This window comes from Ailuropoda melanoleuca, chromosome 10, assembly GCF_002007445.2.
Source record: "Ailuropoda melanoleuca isolate Jingjing chromosome 10, ASM200744v2, whole genome shotgun sequence".
Lineage (NCBI taxonomy): Eukaryota > Metazoa > Chordata > Mammalia > Carnivora > Ursidae > Ailuropoda > Ailuropoda melanoleuca.
In genome coordinates this window covers 19,353,674-19,377,897 of record NC_048227.1, presented here as the reverse complement: position 1 = coordinate 19,377,897, position 24,224 = coordinate 19,353,674, and positions in this window count along the sequence as shown.

The window sequence follows — 24,224 nt, the reverse complement described above, 5'->3', positions numbered from 1 at the left end:
TGTAGCAGCTGGTGCCATTTCCCCCTCTAAGTTCCATGTTAATGGCACCCCAGAAATTCTTACCTCTTTTGCGTCCTGTCCTTCAGGTTCACCATTCTACACTGCTTGGTACCCAGTATCTTACAAACTATTGTTGCATATATTATGTCCATTTTTTTTGGTTGTTTCAGATGGGAGGGTAAATCTGGTCCTCGGTATTCCGTTTAGCCAGAAATGGGGGTGTATATATTTCTTTGCACTTTGATTTAAAAAAAAAAAAAGTCAAAGGTCTTTTCATTTTCATTCTCATAGATATACTTCTTTCTTTTTAAATGGCTACTTGGTATACCAAAACTATAATAATACAGCTGTTATTGGGGATTTTACTATGTGCCAGATACTGTTTAGATCACTTTGCATATGACAACGCATTTGTAGAGTTGGACAGGACTTCAGCTTGGACTTGGGTGTTGTGACATCAGATATGTGGGAATGGCATGTGCTGCTAGGTAACAGGAGCATCAGGAGACTGTCAGCCAGGACAACAGCTAACTCATGCCTGGAAGCCTGATGAATACATTAAGTATTCCCTTCTTGGTGGACATTTAGATTATCCTTGATGATTTGCTATTACAAAACAAACTAGAGTCAACATATTTATATGAATATCTTCGTTCACATGTGATACAATATCTGCAAAGTAGTGTTTAGAAGTGGAATTTCTGGGTCAAAGGGTACACATGATTCAAATTTTGATAGGCATTGCCAAATAGCCCTATAATTCTATTGTCCCATTTTACATACCAGATAACAATGTATGAGGATTTGTTTCTGTAATTTTTTACCAACGCTGGTTATTATTAATCTTTTTAATTTTTCAATCCCATGAGCAAAAACTGATACACTGACACTTTAATTTGCATTTCATTGATAATACGTTCACATATTTTTGATGATGTATTTTTTTCTTCTCTTAAATTCCTGTTTGAATCTTTCGTCCATTGTTCACATGGATTGTCTTTTCTTAGTGATTTGTTGGAACTCTTTATATTCTAGATCTTTACCTTTGATCTAGAAATCTCTGATTTCTCTATTGCAATTATTTTCTAAGGCTCTTGCTTGTCTTTTTACCTTGTTTATGCTCTCCTTTGTCTTTAGGAAGTTTTTAATTTTTATGTAGTCAAAACAGTAAATCTTTTCTTAAGGGGTTGGGCTTTATGTTTTGCCTAGGAAATGATTCTAGATTCCAAAAATATAAATATATTCTCTTTCTCTCTCCCCATATATATATATAAAATAATAACTATATATATGATTATATATATGTTATGATATATATAAGATATATATATCCTACATTCCAAGAATATAAACATATTCTCTTGCATTTTCATCTATTATCTTAATAGCTTTATTTTTCATGCTGTACTTTTATCTACCTGGGATCTATATTTATATATATTATGTGTGTATGTGTATGTGTGTGTGTGTGTGTGAGAGATAAGAATTTAACTTTTTTTGGTCAAAAGTATATATAGTTGATCCAATACCATGAACTGAGTATAAAGTATTACCTTTAAACCAAACTATACAACTATGTAACTATATGGTCATGGATCTGTTTTTGAGACATCATTGAATTTTATTGATGTTTTTTCACCAGTATCAAGTTGTTTTAAGTATTAGAGCTGTATGTTGTATTTTGATATTTGGTAGGTTAGTCCCATGCCAGTTGCCACTCAATTAATTGTTCAAGGATATTGAATGGCACTTGTGAAGGTATAAAATTGAGAAGGAACACAATGTGATCAAGGTGCCATTATGTATTGTATTATTACTACAGAATAAACTATAAGGAAGTGAGGAAGTAAGGCTAGAGAGATAGGTAGATCTTGATGTAGGGTATACACCATGCTAAGGGGTTTGGGGAATCATTAAAAGATGAATTGTGAGGGCATCACTCATTCATTATGCACTAAGTATATGCCAGATGTGGTGCCAGATACTTATACTCACAATCTCAATCTCTACAATATTACTTTTGAAGTAAGCATTCTACCATTGCCCCATTTCAAAAATGATGAAAACTAAGGTTCAGAGAAGTTACCACAACTAAACTGTGGGATTGGAACCTAGATTTGTCTGAGTCTCTCCTCAACAACTCCAGCACCTTACCTGTTGATTAATGAACAGCCTTATACCTGGGTGTCTCCCCAACATATATAATAAAGATCTCATCCTCTGCTCTATGTGAATTTTTTTATTCTGTGTGGATATAAATTCAAAATTCATCTGCCTGAAGGAAGATGTATAAAGTTTTTATGTTAGTCTCATTCTGTATTTCTGAAGACTCTGGCACACTTGGGAATTCGATAACTTATTGAAAAATATCTTTTTTCTCTCTTGCCTCCTTTAAGGCTTGTACATATATCTGGACTTTTGACAGACTCACTCTTTCTTGATGGAAACTAACTTACTAGAACCCATAATCCTTAGTTAAATTCAATCAGTCAACCTCATTTTTAAGCCTTAAATAGTGCATTTCCTGAACTCTCTTCCCCTGAGCTCTTCTGACCTCCTTCCCTCTCCACCCATTCTACCAGCATGGAGATCTGCTATTAGGAAAGTATTTGATTTCAGGGACTTAATTTACAGGGTCTGTTTTCCTCCTTGAGTTACAGAAATGCCCGGTAGAAGAGATTAAAATAAGCTTTGCCAATAAATTAAGGAGATCTCAGAGAATTGGCCACAAGCGGAAGGGAATTTTTCAAGATTAACTGTGATTGAGGTCTAGTTAGAGGAGTAAAGCCCATTGCACTCGATATGCCCTCTTCCTGGAAAACAGCTGCCCCCCACACCACAGGGATGGAACCCAGGAGCCAATTTTGAACCCTGCACTCCTGCCCCCTGGCCCCAGCTCGTTGAAATACGAGTAGACACTTGACCTTAAATGGAGCAGTGATGTTCAATGGACCAGTGATATTCCTTCTCCTAGGAACCTGGAATTGGATTTAGAAATGTGATTTATTTTCTGCTGGTTATTTTGAAACAGAACATGCAAATTTGGGAGCTTTGTGGCAGCCACAGTTGGCCGTGAACTCTCTGACTCAGCCAAAGCTAGTCTGAGGGAGGGAATAAAGTAGACAAATGGAAGCAGAGATGAAAGGCCATCTGGCCCCAGAAAGGGAGTGAGGAAGGGTGAGAAGGAGGAAGGTAGGGAGAGAGGAGGGTGCAAGGGTGGAGGGAGGGGAGAGACAGAGAGAGAGAGGAGAAAAGCTGCAGGCTTTCTGACTTCTTTACAGCTCCTGCTTCCAGTCCTTTGTTGGGAGGTTTGGCTGTCCTCTGTAACCTTCAATTCCCAGCCATGCCCTGTATTATCTTTTCCCCTTTTTCTTGGTTTGAGATAACACAAAGAACCTTGATTAAGGGGATGCCTGGGTGGCTCAGTCGTTGGGTGTCTGCCTTTGGCTCGGGTTGTGATCCTGGTGTTCTGGGATTGAGCCCACATCATGCTCCTCTGCTGGGAGCCTGCTTCTTCCTCTCCCACTCCCCCTGCTTGTGTTCCCTCTCTCACTGGCTGTCTCTTGCTCTATCAAATAAATAAATAAAATCTTAAAAAAAAAAAAGAACCTTGATTAAGACACACTTGCTCTTTGGTGCCTGTCCAATTGTGGAATCAAATAGAAATCAACAAGTGTGCCGGGGTGATAGTTGGATATGCATGGGAGGGGGGTACATGCGGGAGCTTACCCTTAAACTCCTGGGGTTGGTGCGTGAAAACACAGATCAACTCTGTGAAAACAATGTGTTGAAAGGTTTTTCTGGTCCTCAGAATACAGGCACGGCATCTATGGATTCATCAGAATTTTAGATAGATGGCCCAGTGGGAAAGAGGAGTTGGGACCGGCATGGAAGAATCCATTTGGGGTGGGAGGGTTTATCTAGAAGATCAGCCAAATGGGCAAAGCACAGGTTGAAGTGGCATGGTGATCTTGAATCACAGTTCAGGAAAATGGTGGCTACCAGGGTCTGAGCTGAACGAACAGAATGTCTAAACAGGTGGGTCTAAAGTGATGCTTAAAAGCCTACATGGTCATAAGCAGAAGGGATTCACCTGTAATTGCCTGAATTATTGTTTGCAGAGGGATGTTTTATGATGTTTCACAGGAAGTGTCGTATGTTGTCCAGAGGGAAGACTGGTTTTTAGCCCAGATGCCAAGTGGGAAGTGACTTCTTTCTCCAAAAAGAGTTTTATACGACCCCTCTCTACCCCAGTGTTCACTGAATGCTATTCATAGCACAAAGAATTAATCCAACAAAGTGATCAAACTCAGAGTTTTTGTGAGAATGAGAGAGAATTAAATAGGAACCACACACTCAGTACCTTTTCGCTCCTCCTCTATCACTCTCACTACTATTGCAGCTAATTACTATATGTGACCGAAACACAATACTCAATGCCTATTATTTCCTTTATATAATAAAAAGAAACTCCTGATATTTTTTTTATCACCTTTAATTCAACCCTTTGCCCTGACCATACTGAGATGCTGCCTTTTGATTCCTGACCACTAGGAATGGTATCTCTGCGGTGTGCCCTGCACAGCATCTTCTCTGGCGGCATGCCTCCTGTAGGGGGCCCCCGGGAGAGGATCCTTGCCACAGAATCAGAGGATCTTCTTTGGAGAGGGTCTTTAGAGGTTACTTCCCTTCTAACAACTAGCACGTCCCCTAAAACTTCTTTGATGGATATTCATCTCATTTATTACTGATCACTCCCCAGAATAGAGAACTTTCTCCCTCCTGGGGCTGACCATTCCAGGGGGTTGGCTTTGATTATTTCTACCGACTTGAAAAATGCTTCACTGGAGTTTTTGTTTTCAGCCTCTGGCACCACACAGAGTCAATATAATCTTCCTCACAACAGAAGCCAGCTCACGGGTATTCCATGAGTCTACCTTCTGCCCCTTACCCTGTTCTTCTGGCCATTCCACATCTTACATGGTTTTTAGACTTCTTCCCTGGGCTGGCTCCAGTGTAACCAATGTCTCTTTTAAAAGATATGTCACTTGCCATTGGACAACTACTTCCTGGGCTGCCCAGATTGTGAATAAGTGTCAGTTTATCTCTCTCTTAATCTGAATACTGCATTATTCTATTAATACAATCCAAGTTTGAATTAGCTTTCTTTCCCTCTTTGAAATCATGTAGTGTACTGGCTCGGTGAAAACCCTGAAGCACTTTTCACATAAAATAATATTACATTTTTTTCTCGTACCTGTACAGTAGATCTTTTGAATCCATGCTCATTGACCTATTTATTTCTATTATAAATGGATTCCTCTGTATGTCACCTATGAGTCTATTAAAAGTTTTACATTAACAGATCCAGTGACTGGCTGTTGCTTATAGGATAATACCATAATGCCCTCGAATGATGCAGAATTTCTCTCACAATGTGAATTCTGGCATCGTGACATAAAGGTCCCTCTTATCCTACACTTCAGTCATTCCAAACTATGAACGGGTCACCAAACATATACTTTGTCATATTTCTATGTCATTGCACGTGCCATTCCTTCTGTTTAGAATGTCTTTACTCCCCTTGGGTGCCTGGTGAATACCTGCTCAACCTTAAAAAGCCAGTTCAAATGTCACCTCCTCCATGAAGCCCTCTATGATTTCACCTACATCTGCCAAAAAGGCATATCATACAGTGGCTTTCCCTTGACCACACACTCAGGATCACAGTCAGATTCCCTGTGTTGAGGAAAAGCTATTTTTTGACATTTCCCATTTTTCCAGAAATAACAGTTATCAACTATCATTATTGAGTGCTTTGACTCTGTGCCAGTTGTAGAACTAAGGATTTGACATGCATCACTGTTTTCTGACTTTGCGAGGAAGCATATGGCTGTAGTGGATGCCGATGGTGCTCTGCCATGTCACTGTGTACACTATGACACAGGAAGTACCTGGGACTCTCTGCTTGTGGGCTTTCTCTGGCCTCAGGAAGATGCCCAGCCAGGGCTGTTTAGGGCAGACCTGAAGTGCCAGACGATTATCATTCCTGGAGCAGCAGTCAATCAATAATGAACAGCAGTCGGTGGAGATGCGCCCAAGCTCCGGGCCTCTTGGGTGGGACAGCTCTCCCAGAGCTCAGCAGAGGGACTGAGCACCAGTTGCCCATAGCGGTCATGACCTGCCCACTAATGTGAGCATTTGCTCCTTCCCATTCCCGACTCACTGCTGCACTGCCTCAACACTGCCCACTGCCTTCTTCTCTCACCCCCCAAATAAACTACTTGCACTCCAGTCCTGCCCTTGGGGGCTGCTTCGGGGGAAACCCACGGTAAAGTGGTTCCATTTGACAGATAAGAAAACTGAGGCTCACAAATAACTTATCTGAGTCACCTTTCCAGGAAGTGGCCAAGTCGGAAATGAAGCTGGGCTCTGTTGAGAGCTCGCAACATTCTCTCTCCTGAGACCAGGGAGGAGAAGGGATGTGGGCAAGCCGGATCTCAGAAATATCTCTGAGGGAAGGTACTCACAGGCTTGAATACTGACAAGGCTACCGGTTTCTGCCTTTATCCACCACTTGAAAATGAGCCAGTACACTAGCCTCCGAAGGGCAGTAAAGTGACACTGAATAATTGAATTCTGAACAAGCCAGACTAATGCAAATATCTGACAAATTGATTTAATTGCATTCACATACAATAAAGCTGAGCTCTAAAAGGTCAGCGAGAAAATGGGAAAGGACCCCTGGGAGCTTCTGGGGAGAGGCTGAGTTTAATACACATTCATCACATTTTATCATCTAATTAGTCCACACAATGCCAAACTGATAGACGGAGACCGAAACCAGTATATTGATTGATTATTTGCTTGGCATCTATCATATCACCTGAAGGCTGTCCCTGACATGGGCAGGTGGGAGTTATTTAGTGGCTCAGCAAAAATGGTTGTGCATTTAGAGAAATTGTTTTTCTATAAGGAATTTGAGGCTCCAAAAACATTTTACCCAGGCACCGAGGCTGCCCCAGAGGGTTACTATTGAATAGTTTGCTACAAAGGCAGCCACTGGAAACCAACTTTCGCTTGCCTCCTCCCTTCTGCAGAATGAATATTTATAAATCGTGTGGTACAGAAAACCCTTTTAGGCTGTAAAATATTTAATTCAGGTAATTAACTAGTATCAGCCTTGCATGGAAATACCTGGGCAGAGAAAATGTTCTGGAGAAGTTAATGAGAAGCCAATTGGACTCTGCAGTTTTATTCTGTGGGAAATGAAAGCCTGGATTTCAATCAAACAATTTGCATGGTGGGTTTGGGCTCAGGTGAAATGTTGCCGCTGTTTTGCTCTGTACAAGGATGCTGACACAGAGACTGATCCAGGGCTCGAGATGTGGGTCTGTGCCTAAGATGTGGTCAAAGTGATGCTTTGATTGTTTTCTTTCTTTGACCTTCGGGAAATCGGTTCATTGTCATCTATGGGCCTTAGTTTCCACATCAATAAAATAGAGGTGAATTTGAAAAGGGATTGTGTATGCAAAAGCCCCTTTGAACTAAATTTCCATATAAATGTGTATTATTATTGCTATAGGGGTACCCTAGAGCTCTGGTACTAATGTATCACTGTATAAGAAGTACCTAAGTTCCCTTAAGCTGACCCTCTGTTCTTCTATTTTTTCATTTGAGTATAGTTGACACACAATGTTACATCAGTTTCAAGTGTATGACATACTGACTCAACTTCTCTCTATGTCATGCTGTGCTCACCACAAGGTGAGCTACCATCTGTCACCATACAATGTTATGACAATACCATTGACTATATTCCCTATGCTGCACCTCTCAACCCTGTGATGTATTCACTCCATAACTGGAAGCCTGTACCCCCCCACTCCCCTTCACCCATGTTGCCCATATCCCCACCTCCTTCCCTCTGGCAACTATCAGTTTGTTCTCCATCTTTATAGGTCTGATTCTGCTCTTTGTTTGCTTGTTCATTTGGGGGTTTTTTGGGTCTTTTTAGATTTTTTTTAAAAAGATTTATTTATTTTTATTTTAGAGAGAGAGAGAGCACAAGCAGGAGGGGCAGAGGGAGAGAGAGAGAGAAAGAATCTCAAGCAGACTTCCCGCTGAGCACGGACCCCCAACAAGGGGCTCCATCTCACAAGCTGAGATCATGACCTGAACTGAAACCAAGAGTTAGATGCTTAACCGACTGCACCACCAAGGCACCCCCCTTTTCTTTTCAGATTTTTTAGACGTATGTGTGAAATCATGTGGTATTTGACTTTCTCAGTGTATTTCACTTAGCATAATACCCTCTTGGCCCACCTTTGCTAGAGTTGACTCTGTATCCTATTTCTATATCTATCTTTCTGTTGACAATCAAACTTCTTCGAGAGCTTTCTGTATTTACCGGCGCTATCTTGAAACATTCCGTGTACACCTCAATCCCCAGATAACCAGGCTCTCACTTCTAGCACAGTCACTACTCTCCCAGAGGTATCAATGGCTTTGTGGCTAAATCCAATGTCAACTTTTAAGACCTTATCTTATACGAATGCTCAGCAGGATTGGGCACCACTAATCATCACCTTTTTGGAGATGTCCTTTGCAATATTGGTTTATTTACTTTCCTCTTCTTAAGTATTTACTTCCCCTTTTATTTTGTAGAATTCTCTTTCACTTTTCATTCCAAAAAATAGGATTCCCAAGGGTTCTGCTTTAGCTCACTTCTCTTCTACTAAATTTCCCTACAGCTTCCACCCCATTTTGTCATAGATCATCATCCACAGGCTGATGACTCCCAAGGCTGAGTTCTTTCTCCCACTTTCTTCCAATCTCTCTGCCCATGACCTTTCACTGGCCTCATCATCTCTCTTTTAAATAAATGCATCAGGTTTCTCAATGGTTTTTTCAGTTTCCAGGCCCGAGCAACCCTATGCTCCCTACACCCCCTCCCCTTTCTCCCCTTCTCCAATGCCTTTTGCTAAAGATTTACAGTGTGATCTTTCTAAAATACAAATATGAAGTCTCCCACACCTTTTATGGATTAAAAGTTTTTTTACCCACTCTGAAAGCAAACAATAAACAGAACAAAATAAAGAAGAGCAATAAATAAAATTCTGTATTCAATAAAACAAGGAAAGATTCATAGCTCCAAATGACAACCTATGATGCATATCCACAAAACACAGTTAAATTGGGCCAAATAAAGGTTGTATGTCTAGAGAAGATGCACTCCTATAGATCTCAGTCAACATGTAGGGTTCTCCAAATATAGGTGTCCAAATTGTGTCTGCAGACTGGGAGTATGGATGGGCTGCAGAATCATCCGTGAGTCCATTCAAATACCACACAGTGGTGGGGGTGATTGAGAAAATGGGCTGGTATGCCCAGTTATACATAATGTTTACAAGAAGGAAGATACTTGTGTAGTAGATAGGAGGAGACATGGAAGGACAGAAGGAAAATAAACACTAAATCATAAGACAAAAATTTAGAAGGTATGGTACATCACTGCAACCTAAATAGGACCATCTCCCCCAACCACATATGGAGAGATACCACCTAAAAGAGGAGAAAACTTGATAGAAGGGAGAGGAGGGTATGCAACATGTTGGGAAGAAAGTGTTCTGAGACAGAATACTTAATTCCCAGTGGTCGGATGTCTTAGCTCACTCTCCCAGCCTGTCTACCACACCATCCTTTAGCTCACACTTTCTCCAGAAGAAGTGACTCCCATTGAAAGATAAAGAAAATTTGGGAAGTAAAATTAAGTCGAAGTATAACATACCTTAGAAAAATTATACAGTGGTTCAGGGGAAAACTATACAAACACTTCTCTACAAAATCAAAGAAATTAAAGAAAATCAAGTAAAAGATACAATGGCTCGGAGAAAATGTATTAAGACAAGAGAAGAAGGAAGTGACTCAGTAGAACTTAAGAAAAAAAGACATGGAGGAAAAATAAAGCCTTAAAATAATTCAAAGTTATGGTTGAACCATTGGCAAGAAAAGCTAGAATGCTGAAAATATAGTTAGGAATGTAGAAGATGGATTCAGAAGGTGAATAAAACTAAATAAAATGGGGGCGCCTGGGTGGCACAGCGGTTAAGTGTCTGCCTTCGGCTCAGGGCATGATCCCGGCGTTATGGGATCGAGCCCCGCATCAGGCTCCTCCGCTATGAGCCTGCTTCTTCCTCTCCCAATCCCCCTGCTTGTGTTCCCTCTCTCGCTGGCTGTCTCTCTCTCTGTCGAATAAATAAATAAAATCTTAAAAAAAAAAAAAACTAAATAAAATGAACCAAGATTTAGAAAAGCATGGCCAGGAAAGGAGGTACAATGTATGTATTATTGGCAGCTTGGAAAAAGGAGAACAGAACAAATGAACAATACCACCAAAAGTCAACAATATCATAGAAAAAAAAAATTCCTGAATAAAGGAGAGCCTGCATTTAAAAATTGGAAGAAGGCAACTCGAACCAGGAAGTCTTGATACCAAATGACCAGCGCACATCCTGGCGACATTACTGGACATGAAGGATGAAGAAAAAAATCCTAAGGACCTTTAAACATAAGAAAACCCCCTACTTACTGAGAAGGGCTGAGCTATTACTCTCAGCCTTGCAGCATAGGATCAGACAGGCATTTTTCAAGAACATCCAAATGGAAAGGCATGGAACTCAAAAGTAGCAGAGTTGCCATGTTTGGTGACCCAAACCAGGGCTATTGAGAACCCTCACTAGGAAGGGCTGGTTAAAAGACAAAACATGAGGAATATGCCCATATGAAATAAAAGAAAAGAAAAGAAGAAGAAGTAAAAGAAAAAAGAGTCTTATAAACCTACTCAGGGAAAAAAGTCCGTTTTAGAACGTTTCGTTTGGCTCACCCAAAATGCAAAACACTTGCATTCTATGAAACATGAGATTCAAAATAACCTGATCAGGATTTAGTGAAGCAGATTCTGACTGCCAGCAAGTCAGAAATAAAAAATTCTGCACAAAAGTGAGAAATTGTACAATAGGGTAAATGTAAAAAATAGTATTTTAGACACAGTAAAGTACAGAATTGACAGGGAGATTGAATTGAAAATAAAGAGGACACATTTTAGAAGGTTTCCAGTTTGTGGAAGAAAATGGTGAGGAATTAGAACTAACAGCATTTTATTAAGAACAGGTGATGACTACAGTGGACAAGGAATATACTTCTAACTATTGAATGATTTCCAATCACCAAAGGAAAATCACAAACAAAAGTAGTAAAGAAATACTCAAAAATAAGAGAAGATGGAACTGAGTACAATCTGGTGTGAGACTGAAAATGGCTTGTCAGTAACAGGGACACTAGAACTGTCATGCATTGCTAGTAGGGATTGGACTGGCACAGCCACTGAGAAGATACCAGCAGACGTTGTTAAAAGAATTAAAAAAAAAAAAGATTTTTACTTTTAAGTAATCTCTATACTCAATGTGGGGCTTGAACTCACAACCTCAAGATCAAGACTCTCATGCTCTACTGACTGAAACAGCCAGGTGTCCCTACACAAGTAGGCATGGTTAAATGAAATATATGGGTGCCTCTCCTCACCCTTCTCTCCTGCCGTTCTCCCATATCCTTCCCTCTCTCTGCATAGTATTTTTTTTCTTTTTTGCATTTTTATTTTTTTAAGATGTTATTTGAGAGAGTGAGTGCTAACGTGTGCACGCACATGAGAGGGCGGAGGGACAGAGGGAGAGGAAGAGAGAATCTCTAGCAGATTCTGCATTGAGTGCAGAGCCCCCTGCTTGGGCTCAGTCTCACAACCCTGAGATTATGACCGGAGCCGAAATCAGGAGTTGGATGCTTAACTAATTGAGCCAGTCAAGTGCCCCTCTTTTTTGCACTTTTTTTTTTTAAAGATTTTATTATTTATTCGACAGAGATAGAGACAGCCAGCGAGAGAGGGAACACAAGCGGGGGGAGTGGGAGAGGAAGAAGCAGGCTCATAGCAGAGGAGTCTGACGTGGGGCTCGATCCCATAACGCTGGGATCACGCCCTGAGCCGAAGGCAGATGCCCAACCGCTGTGCCACCCAGGCGCCCCTCTTTTTTGCACTTTTAAAAAGTAGTATGTATTTTTATTTATTTTAAAAAGAAAGAAGACATACTTCCTCCATAAAATTTCAGATATTACTATGTAAAATTGCCATGCCCTAATTCATGTTATAGTCCCACAATTGTAGACTGTTTTCAGTAGGTAAGTGTCATAAAGAAGGAATAGATATGGCTTCCACAGTTTCAATGAGGTGTAAGGCTAAACTATACTGCCCATGGTTTTCTGGTAAAAGCTCAAATACTTTATTTACTAGTTTAGCTGTTGTTGCAGTTGGCAATTCTGTGTTTTGAAGATCTCGGGGGTTCTCTTTTCCACCAGGTATAGAGTGTGGGCAGAAGTCTGGCAAGCAGTTCCATTCCTTCTTTGGTCTGCGTGTGGAGGAGTGCATGAGCCGGTTTCTGCCCTCTTAACACGAGCAGCTGTGAGGCAAGGACGTCCTCACTTTTGGATGTTTTTCTAGAAAAGCTGTCACACAGGTTTCTAAAGTGACAACTCTGAGGACATTCACTTGAGGGTTGTTGGTGGTAGTGGGGATTTGAAGGTATTCTAGGTTCAGCCACCGAGGCACAGATAAGTGAAAAGCATGGTATACACGCCATGTAATACTATTCACAATTAAAAATAAAGGTACACTCAGAAAATGAGGTCCACAGCAAGGTAACATTTATGTGAATTGAAACAATGTGTGCATGCAACAACGCTACAACTTTTACAAAGGCACATAAAAATGAAAGACCATGCATTTAACACATTCAAATGGTTGCCAAAGGGAAGGAGAAGGGGAGGGGAGTTGGAGGGATATGAGAAGGAAGGAAGGGAGGAAGGAAGGGAGAGAGAGGGAGAGCGAAGAGTCCTGCCAAAGAAGTTGGACCATGAAATGAGGAATTTGGTAATTTGAAATAACAGTACCAACACTGTCACCCGTACTGCTGTTTGCTGTTACTGAAAACCATTAATTTTTCCCCCCAATCTTTTGACCTTAGAATCTATTCCATTAGGGAATACACATCACTGTGTTTTAGAGTCACTTGGACTATTCCCTCTAGGTGAGATTAGGTCATCAACAGAATATACAGTTAAGTTCATCTATTTCAATATACTTTCAGAGTCTGGGGGTTGTACTTTTCTCTAATTTTGTTTCATAATTATGTAAAATAGAAACAGGGCTTCAAAGGCAGACGTATAACACAAGGTCTATTCTAAGAAGTCTGTTTTCAGCTCCTGATTCTCCAGTATATTTCCTCCCTTTCTTAATTTAATCATTTTAAGTGTTAAAGTTCATTCTATTTAACATGTATCTCTTAATTTAATATATTTGATATGCAGTGGCATATAATAAAGCATTATAATAACATGCAATAGTATACCTATAGGAGCAACTCAGTTATGTATTATATAACATGATTGTGTGATATCATTAATAATTATGTTAATTTAGCGTAATTCAACACAAAACATATAATACTATATTAACACATTGTGTCAGTGAGCGCAATTTAACATATAACATATATGTGTTCAGCACCTATGTCGATCAGATAGACTATACGTTATTTAGATAAGTGTCCACGTGAGTCTCTGTGTGTGTGTGTTTTTTTTTTTTTTTAAAGATTTTATTTATTTATTTGACAGAGAGAGAGACAGCCAGCGAGAGAGGGAACACAAGCAGGGGGAGTGGGAGAGGGGAGAGGACGAAGCAGGCTCATAGCGGAGGAGCCTGATGTGGGGCTCGATCCCACAACGCCGGGATCACGCCCTGAGCCGAAGGCAGACGCTTGCTGCTTAACCGCTGTGCCACCCAGGCGCCCCCCTGTGTGCGTGTTTTATCTTCTCCTTTTCTTAGGTAAGTGTTAGTGTGGTAGACACACATTTCTACACCTTGCTTTTTCATTTAGTAATATACCCTGGAGATCACGCCACATAACAGAGTTTTGAGAAGAAAAAGTTGTAACTCAGAAAGAAAGTCCTTGTTCAAATCCAAAAGCAAGAGGAAGACAGTTTCCAGATATGCAAGGCTGTGGAAGTATTTTACTAAAAGCAAACCAACGAGATGTCCTTCAACAGATGAATGGATAAAGAAGATCTGGTTCATATATACAATGGAACATTACTCAGCCATCAGAAAGGATGAATATCTACCATTTACATCAACATGGATGGAACTGGAGGGTATTAGGCTAAGTCAAATAAGTCAATCAGAGAACGACAATTATCATATGGTTTCACTCATGTGTGAAATATAAGAAATAGTGCAGAGGATCACAGGGGAAGGGAGGCAAAACTGAATGGGAAGAAACCAGAGAGGGAGACAAACCATGAGAGACTCTGGATTCTGGGAAACAAACTGAGAGTTCCAGAAGGGGAGGTGGGTGGGGAGATGGGGTAACTGGGTGATGGATATTAAGGAGGGCAAGTGATGTGACGAGCACTGGGTGTTATACATAACTGATGAATTGTTGGACACTACATCAAAAACTAATGATGTACTATATGCTGGCTAACTGAACATAATAAAAAATAACAATGTACTGTATGTTGGCTAATTGAATTTAAATAAATTAAAAAATTAAAGGAAACCAACAAATGAACTTCATAAAGAAATTATTCATCTCACGTGCACGTGAGTTAAAGTAAGTAAATCTTAGAAGAGGAAATTTGAGGCCTGAAAGGACTGGCAGAAAGTGATGGAATGAATTGAGCACAGAGCTAAGACACATAAGTATTGTCAACTGACAACATGCAAATGTGAACGGACCTTCGAAGATTCCCATGACGGAATAGCCATATTTTGAAAATGAGAACTTGAGTTTAACATTTCAGATAATAACTAACTGCGAGAAAGAAGGGAGAGTAATAGAAAGTATGCTATTTTTCTCAAATATAGGTACTGTGTGTTCCTGATTTTAATACCTAAAGATACAGGTATTCAGTTTTTAAAATTGAACCGCATGCATACTGTCTGAGTTACTAATGAAAGGAAAGGGAGATTCCTATGGGAGACCCCAAGGGCTGAGGTGAAGCGGCAGCGGGTTGAGGCCGTGTCGGGCCTTCTCCTGGATCCCCCTCTGGCTCCTCCCCATCCTGGGCTACACGTATGTTAGTCATCCATGATGAAGCGCATCCTTCATCCTCTGTAGGATGTCCGCACCTTTGAGGTCAGAGGCTACAAGTACAGACATGGTTTCTTTCTTTCTTTCTTTTTTTTTTTTAAATAGTACATCTTTATTTGANCTATGGGAGACCCCAAGGGCTGAGGTGAAGCGGCAGCGGGTTGAGGCCGTGTCGGGCCTTCTCCTGGATCCCCCTCTGGCTCCTCCCCATCCTGGGCTACACGTATGTTAGTCATCCATGATGAAGCGCATCCTTCATCCTCTGTAGGATGTCCGCACCTTTGAGGTCAGAGGCTACAAGTACAGACATGGTTTCTGTCCGNGGAGCCTGATGTGGGGCTCGATCCCAGAACGCCGGGATCACGCCCTGAGCCGAAGGCAGACGCTTAACCGCTGTGCCACCCAGGCGCCCCGACATGGTTTCTGTCCANCATGGTTTCTGTCCGTCCTCGTGGGGTCCAGCTTATTGTTCTTGTGAACTTGAAGCTCTAACATTAGACACCCCAGAGAATAGCCTTCCAGAAACTGCTTAACTACCTCCTATAAAAATTAGCATATATGTGTGTATGTGCATGTGTGTGAATATTCTTGCAGTTCTGCTTCTTTGATTGACCCCACTGATACCAACACCAACACTAATCACGTATACAGTATATATTCAGGGATATAAATATATCAGAGAAATGGTCTTGACTTGGTCATTAATTCAAGGTATGGTTTTGCCATTTGCCTTGTATCATATTGGGCAAATCCCATTACTCTGTGAATCCCATTACTCTGTAATATGGTGGATTGGTACCACTAATCTCTAAATTTGTATTGCTCTTGTTGTTGTTTCTCGAAGCTGTAATTTCACATCCACTGACAAGCTGTGAAATCAATATAGTGGGTAGCAACCAACATCATAGAGACATTACATGGAATAGAATGGAAAAGAAAATACCAAAGTGCGTTGCATGTAGAAAGGATAACATTTTTATTTCAAGTAGATAGATAGGAATGTGTGTGCGTTGCAATGTAAAATGTATTTCTTACTGGGAGTTGCATTAGAAAAGCTGGAAAAATGTTTCTTTTTGTAACCATCCGGCAGATTATTCCTCAGGTGGAAGAATACATGTTTACTCTAGTCTGGACAATTCCAGTAAGGTAGGGAGGGAAAACCGTAGACGACATTCTACAGCCAGTGTGGCTACTCCATTCCCTCTGGTTGTATTTTCCTCAGCTTGTAATGTTTGGATACATGCATGAAGCACACAGCATTGTAAGTTTGAATTAGTTCTGATATTAAAACTTTCAGGGATATATACAATCCGGGTTTCGGGCTTCTCTTGGAGTTTCAGAATGTCTGTTATATTGGGTGACTTTGGTTTGGCAATAATCAGCTAGAAATGAACAGGGATCACTCTCCAGTATAATGGGCATGTGTTTTGTTGTTGTTGTTTAAAAGATTTTATTTATTTGAGAGAGAGCAAGTGAACACGAACGGGCGGGCGTGGGTAGCAGAGGGGCAGAGAGAGAGGGAGAGAAAGAGTCTCAAGCAGACTCTGCGCTGAGCACAGAGCTTCACGTGGGGCTCGATCCCATGACCCTGAGACCATGACCTGAGCTAAAATCAAGAGTCCAGTGCTAAACCGACTGAGCCACACAGGTGCCCCAACCCGTGTTTTAAAATGTAGGCTTTATTTATTATTATTCAGATATAGTGAGGCCAAGAGATTAGGAGATCATTGTCACTGAAAAGATTATTCGTGGGGCTCCTGGGTGGCTCAGCTGGTTAAGCATCTGCCGTCAGCTCAGGTCATGATTCCAGGGTCCTGGGATTGAGCCCGGCAACGGGCGCCCTGCTCAGCAGGGAGTCTGCTTCTGTTTCTGCTCTTCACCCTGCTCACGCTCACGAGAGGGCGCGCTTTCTCTCTCTCTCATAAATAAATAAATAAATAAATAAATAAATAAATAAATAAATAAAATCTTTTAAAAAAGAAGAGATAATTTGTTACAGAGGAGGGGCCACGCCACACCATGTCATGCTGCAGGGTGGGGACCCACTGGGAAGCACCTGGGTTGGTCAGGAGGCAGAAGGAGCGGGGAAACAGGGCCAGAACCTTTATTGTAGTGTCACAGGCAAAGACAAGGCAAAGCAAGGCGGGGTATGCAGCTTTAGCATTGGCTAGCATGTATAATTTCAGCGGGTCTGGAGTGTGGGACTGTCTGTTGTCTGGTACTTGGCCCTGGGTGATTAGTGCAGAGGAGTAGTGGCCCAGAGTGTAAGAGATCCTTATGAAAAAAGTTGGTTTGGGGGTGTGAGTTCTGGATTGATTGGTTGCATATGAAAAGCATAACAGGCTTGTTCTTTCCTATCTCTAGGAATTAGCTAGTCCTTCCAGGGGCCATCTCTCCAGGGTCTACAAGGCCCTAAGAGCATCAGAAATACAGACAATAAAAAGGCATGATCGGGGCGCCTGGGTGGCACAGCGGTTAAGCATCTGCCTTCGGCTCAGGGCGTGATCCCAGCGTTTATGGGATCGAGCCCCACGTCAGGCTCCAGAAGAGACAGAAGTGTCTCTATAACCTCTGACTGGCAGCTTGTGTTCCCTCTCTCGCTGGCTGTCTCTATCTCTGTCAAATAAATAAATAAAATCTTAAAAAAAAAAAAAAAAAGGCATGATCCATACAGCATGTGGGCAATGACTTGCTCCAGTCCCTACCAGTTTAAGCTCACTCATTTGTTCCAAGCATGTGAGCTCAGGATTCCCAGGTTGGTGTCAACTTCCCACTGGTACAGTGGTGAAGAATATGCTTTAGCCTAGGAGACAGCTACATGCTTTTCCGCCACACACTGTGACTAGCAGAGAACATAGAGGCCCAGGGTAGCTGTCCTGTGTGGGAAGTGAGACTGTGGAATGGGAAGCAGCAACTCCCCGACTCCCGTGCTCACCACTCAGGGCTGATGATTTGGACTGACAGAAGAGACAGAAGTGTCTCTATAACCTCTGACTGGCAAATGATCCATTGCCAATGAGACAGGATGTTTCTGGCTGGATTATCAATAGGGCTCAAATCCCTCTGGACAGTAATTGTCCTTGGTCAATGCTGGTGAAAGCATTACTTGGATTTTTTGTTTTTAAATTTGGGACCAGCACTCAGGCTCATGTCTCCCACTAATATTGATGCCTTTAGGGTCTGGGGAAGAGGTCAGCATTTTTAATTAATTAATTAATATTTTTAAGAAGTCGGCATTTTAGGACTTTGTTCACCAGGAAGACAAGATGCCAAAGGGACACCCAATCTCATAAAGCCTCCCTGCCCTTGTGGTGGTCTTAGATTCTGAATTACATAACCAAAATGCTCTTTTCCTCTTGATTCATATCCGGTGTAATGTAGTGATATGAATCATGTTTCTCGGTGATGTACATGGTGTCTGTCATCAGAAGGACCTGGGTTCAAATCCCAGCTTTTACCACTTCACCTTGTGTGGTAATACAATGTACTTAATTTCTTTTAGTCTGTTCTCTAGCTACAAAATTGGGATAATAATAATCTGCATAGGTTTCTCTGAGTGCTAAGCAAGCCAATTAAGTAAAACACTTAGGCCCATGCCTGGCAGAAAATAAGTGCTTGTATATAATGGCGGTCATTTAACTATTATTCATCAAATATGCTATGTCTGACTTGGTGCTGGTACCACAAAGATAAGGTATGGTCTCCATCCTAAGAAAATGTAATCCAGTGTGGTAAGTGCTGTAATATAGAAAAGTATAGCGTTTGCACGAGGAAGGTTCTGTTCTTGGGGAAGAGGTGGAGTACATCAGGGGAGACATTAAGGAGCAAGGCCAGGAACAGGGTAGGATGAATGAGGTCCCTCAGAGGGCCATTTGCATGACTTTGAGAGGGAGTGCCCTGAAGTGCTGTATCCTGAGCACCTGTCTTGTCTCAACTAGTCCTGGCCCCCTATTCAAGAGAATTAGAATTAGACCTTGAAGTTTAAGTAGGAGATGGTCAGATGACTCTCCCAAGCAAAGAGGAAGGTGTCTACAAAAACATAAAGCAAGAAAATAGAATAGTGTATTTATATAATTCACCATGAACGAACCATAATGTGGCCACCAGGAAGAGTGAGCTGTGAGACTACTAAGATGGGAGGGGGTCACATCATGAAGTGCATTTCTAGGCATGCAAAGGAACTTGGACTTCATCCTTGGCAGGGGGGATCCTCTGTGTAAATAACCTAGTAATACGCTTAATAAGAAACACGCAGGATCTAAACAAACACAAATATAAAATTTTTCTGAGAAGCATAAAAGAAGTATTGAATGTATGGAGAAACAGAGAGCTCCGTTTGTATTCCTGACACTGTCGAGACTCAGTGTAAACTCTTGAAACTGCATGGTCCTCAAACAGTTACTATCAGACTCAGCATCGTCCAAGGACTTTCCACTTGGCCTAACTCCGTCAAATCCTGGATGACGTCAATCAGTAAAAGGTACAACCTTCTGTCTCACCACTGTGATTTCTGAACTCGCAATAACTGATAGAGTTCTAGAGCAGTGAAGGAGCAAGGGCAAAAATGGGGGCCTTCTGGGTCCCTCCACCATGTGTCTGGTCATATATATGCCTGGTATTTTTATATGAGACCTCACACTGGGGAGGCAGCCTAGTACTGAGTGTTATTGATCATGTTATCACAGTAACACTTGGAGACTTGGAGCTGTAGTTGATTTGCTTTAAGAGAGATAAAGAAATGGACCATTTCTTGTTTCATATATTGTAGAGAAATTCTTACCTGCCCCCATAAAGAATGAAGAACCTCTTTTTTTAGGGATTAAGAGTACACTTGATGAACACCGAATAATGTAGAGAATAGTATTTAATCATCATATTGCTCACCTGAAACTAATATAACACTCTGTATTCATTATCCTTCAATTAAAAAAGAGCCCCCTTTTTTAAAAATCCAAATAAGCCTTATCATCAGTGCTTCTAGGGAAGGCAACTGTGTCAGTCAATGATTTGCAGCAACGTTTTGCATAATGGTAATGTAGACACTTAGAATACCTAGCATTTGTTTTGTGCTTATTCATCCATGGCTTGGCTGGTATTTGGCTTTGCTAGGTTACACTCCATGCTCTGAGCACTAGGATGCAGGTTGGGTTCAGGTCTTTTCCACATGCCTCCTTATTCTTTTTGGATTAGCTACTTCCTAGGGCATGCCCTTCTTGCGGTGGGTCACATGAGCAAAGAGGAGGGTGGGAGCACATCGCGCCTCTTCAGGCCATGTTTTGGGACTGGTGCCCACCATGTATGAGGCAAGCCAATCCAATGGCCAAGCCTCAGGTGTACTGGGGCTCAAGGGAGTACACCGGACAGCAATCCAATCTGTCACAGTCATATAACAGGACTATTGGGTTTGCTCACCATTCAAATGATTAAAGCTCCTGTACTGCAAGTTCTTTGGTAAGTCATTTCTAAGAGTGGTTTCAATCTACCTTTGCAACTCCGGTGGGTGCAGAAGCACTTTTCATAAATGTTTCAACCGTAAAATCAAACATGTCTGTGAGTCCTCAACCTGAGCTTACTACTTACACATTAATTTTCTGCCAGATGGCTCCAGGGACAGCCTAACACTGCCCTTGCTGGTATGGCCAGTGCAGGTCACACTGCTGATGGGGGCACATACTCAGAATGTATGCCGGGTCTCTTTAGCATTTAGTGTTTCTCTCATTCCAGTTTTAAACATGCTCTCCATTGCAATGCGGAAATCCTGGAACTCTACACTTTTTCCTAGAAAGCCTGTTTGTTAATCCAAAATGAGCCTTAGAGGCCAAATATCCTTCACCGGGCTCAGCTCCCACAGACAGCCCCCATATCTGTTATCGACAAATACACTCTCATGTCCCATCCATGTCACCTGCATAGCGGAGAAGGGCAAATCGCTGGAAAAGATACGAGAATGAATCTGGGGTTGTAAATCAGGTTGCCTGGCTTCCAGGGCTGGCACGGTGTCTTTTCCTTCTGTTTCCTCATCTGTAAAATGGAGATTATAACTGCCCTACTTTCACAACACGGCGGCCGTGAAGACAAAATGAGAAGAGCATGTTGCAAAATAAGAAACACTATTCAAATGTGAGACAATTTTAGATTCTTCGATTCCTCTCTAAATTAATAATAGCCCCTCACATTTGTACAATGCTTCTCATTTTTCAAAGCACTTGCAATTGCACTATCTCATTTTATCTGCACCGTGGTCTGCATTTTTTTCAGGGGAGGAAACAGGAGTGGGGTGGGGTGGGGTGGAGGAATTGGAACAGTCCTGTTTCAGTCCTAGCCTAGGGCCATTCGGTAAGTCACAGGGCTGGGACAGCAGCCAGTTTCCCCAATGCTAGTCCTGTACTTTTCCCATTGGAATCTGCTGCTTCAGATTCTCTGTCGATGCCCTTGATCGTCCATCTGGAAAAGTGTGTCACTGATGCTGGTAATGGCGTGAGGGCAATCAGGGTGTGGAACAGCTTCCTCCTGGGAATGTGAGCTTAGGGCTCCAAAGAGTAATTCCAGAGCTTGCCCAGTCCTGGGCAATGCTGGTGGGCCCTGTGGTCCAAGCCCTGGGGTCACTGGCAGGCTCTGCCCCATCTCATTCTATCAGCTTCTTCTTAGGTTAGTGGGACAATGGCCAGCAGTTAAGACACCCAAAAGTGATTTCCTGAATTCCCTGTAGCGATGAGGCAAAATCCTCTGGGACATAAAACAATCTACTTATTTGAAATAGAAAGAAACTTAGAGATCTTTCTCTTGCAAACTGCTCATTCTGTACCTAGAACATAGAGGGTTACAGAGGAGTAGAAACTTGCTCGTGGTTAGAGAATGGATTTTGGGCTCTTGCAGATTTGGGGATTTATTCTCAGCCTGCCACTTACTGATGGAGGAGCCAGGATGGTAGGGAAGGAATGAAATGAGATCAATGTTTTTAAAATACTGAGCACATAGTGGGAACTACAACTATAACAGAGTCTGAATAAACTTCTGATGATTTCTTTAGGTTACTTTTCCAGAAACAGAAGTACCAAGTCAAATGATCTTTTAAAATTCTTAAAAAAAAAACCAAAAAAACAGAGAGAGAGAGAGAGATTTCGTTGTTTTTTGTGGGTTTTTTTTTTTTTTTATCTGAGAGAAAAAGGGAGAGAGAGAGAATGGGTGGGGGGGGTGAGGGCAGAGAGAGAAGAAGACTCCCCACTGAGCAGGGAGCCCCATGTGAGGCTCCATCCCAGGACCCTGGGATCATGACCTGACCCAAAGGCAGATGCTTAACTCCTGAGCCACCCAGGCACCCCGATCTTTAAAAACTCTTGATAAGTATTGCCAAGTTAGGCTCCAGAAATGCGGTTTAAATCTATTTTCCCAACCATGTGCAAGACATATCTGATCACACCCTTGCAAACACTGGATGTTATCTTTCTGTAATCTTTACTAATTTTGTAGGTGAAAAATGTTTCCCATTATTATTCTAGTGCGAACTTCTTTGATTATTAGTGATATTAAATATTTATTTTAATTATATTTTTTTACTAGCAAACTTTGTCATTTTCATGTAGTCAAATTCATTAAAGCTAAAGCTGATCTCGCTATGCCCCCTCCCTGCTAACTCTCCTGATATTTTCACCCAAACGCTGTCTTTATTACATGAGATACCATTTGATGGGTTGTGTTCATCAGCGCAAACTCATTTTAGCAGAATAAGGAAATGTATTAGATTGAATAACAGGAATATAAAAATATACTTGGTGAGAGATCTCGTAATGGGTATATGCACTTGAGAATATTTTGTATATGATATTTTGTTGTTAGAAAAAAATTGTTTGAATCAATAGACTTAAATGAATAGAATTTGCCGGCAAAGAGCATGGCATGATCAGCATGATATTTGGATTTGCAGACTTTATAAAGAGGTAGATATGGTAAGCCTTTAACATATCTGGCGACCTCAAAAGGTGGAGAAGAACTGAAGTAGGATTTGAGAGATGTTCATGCACAGCATTACTTAAATCATGTGGACCAGGTTTGAACATGAATAAAAAATGTACATAAAGCCCATTTTCCTGACTATAGCACCCACTCTTTGTTTCTCCCATTGGATCAAAGATATAAAACCATCAATACTGGAAGAAAATAATATAATCTTGAGGTACAGATGGGATTTCTAATTTTTACATGATCAATAGCTAGAGAAAAAAACTTCTAAATACAGAATAATCAGAAATTTCTGTGTGTAAAGCACTGCACATGTAAAATTGAAAACTAAACAGTAATGTGGGGAAAAAAGTTGCAACATACATGAAAAATAATTAAATTCGTTAATATATATTTAAATGGCACCCCCAAAATAATAAGAAAAACACAAAGACGGCAACAGAATGATGAGCTTAAGATGTGAATAAGCAAGAATCAAAAAAAAAAAACAAATGTAAATTTAAGCAATGAGATAACATTTTAAAGACATAATATTAATTATAAAAGAACATGACATAGAGCTTGCATAATTATGGGTTTATTTAAAAACAACAACACCCATATTTATATTGTCTCCCATGTTGATAGTGGTTATTTTTCAGTTGTGAAATTGTGGGTGATTTTTCTCTCTTTCCTTCCCTCTCTCTTTTTTCCTCTTGTATTAATTTTAAATTTTTCTATAATAAGCATTAATTGCTTTTGAAATAAGAAGACCAGTTTTTATGTATTTCCTTACTTTTTTAGTGATAATACCCAAAGCTGACATGGAAATGGGTATTTTTGTGTCCTGACAATGGGAGTATAAATAAATTCAACATTTCTGAGAACTGATTTGTCAGGAGAGAGACTTTCAAAATCTACATACTCTTCAGGGCGCCTGGGTGGCACAGCCTCGGCTCAGGGTGTGATCCTGGCGTTATGGGATCGAGCCCCACATCAGGCTCCTACGCTATGAGCCTGCTTCTTCCTCTCCCACTCCCCCTGCTTGTGTTCCCTCTCTCACTGGCTGTCTCTATCTCTGTCGAG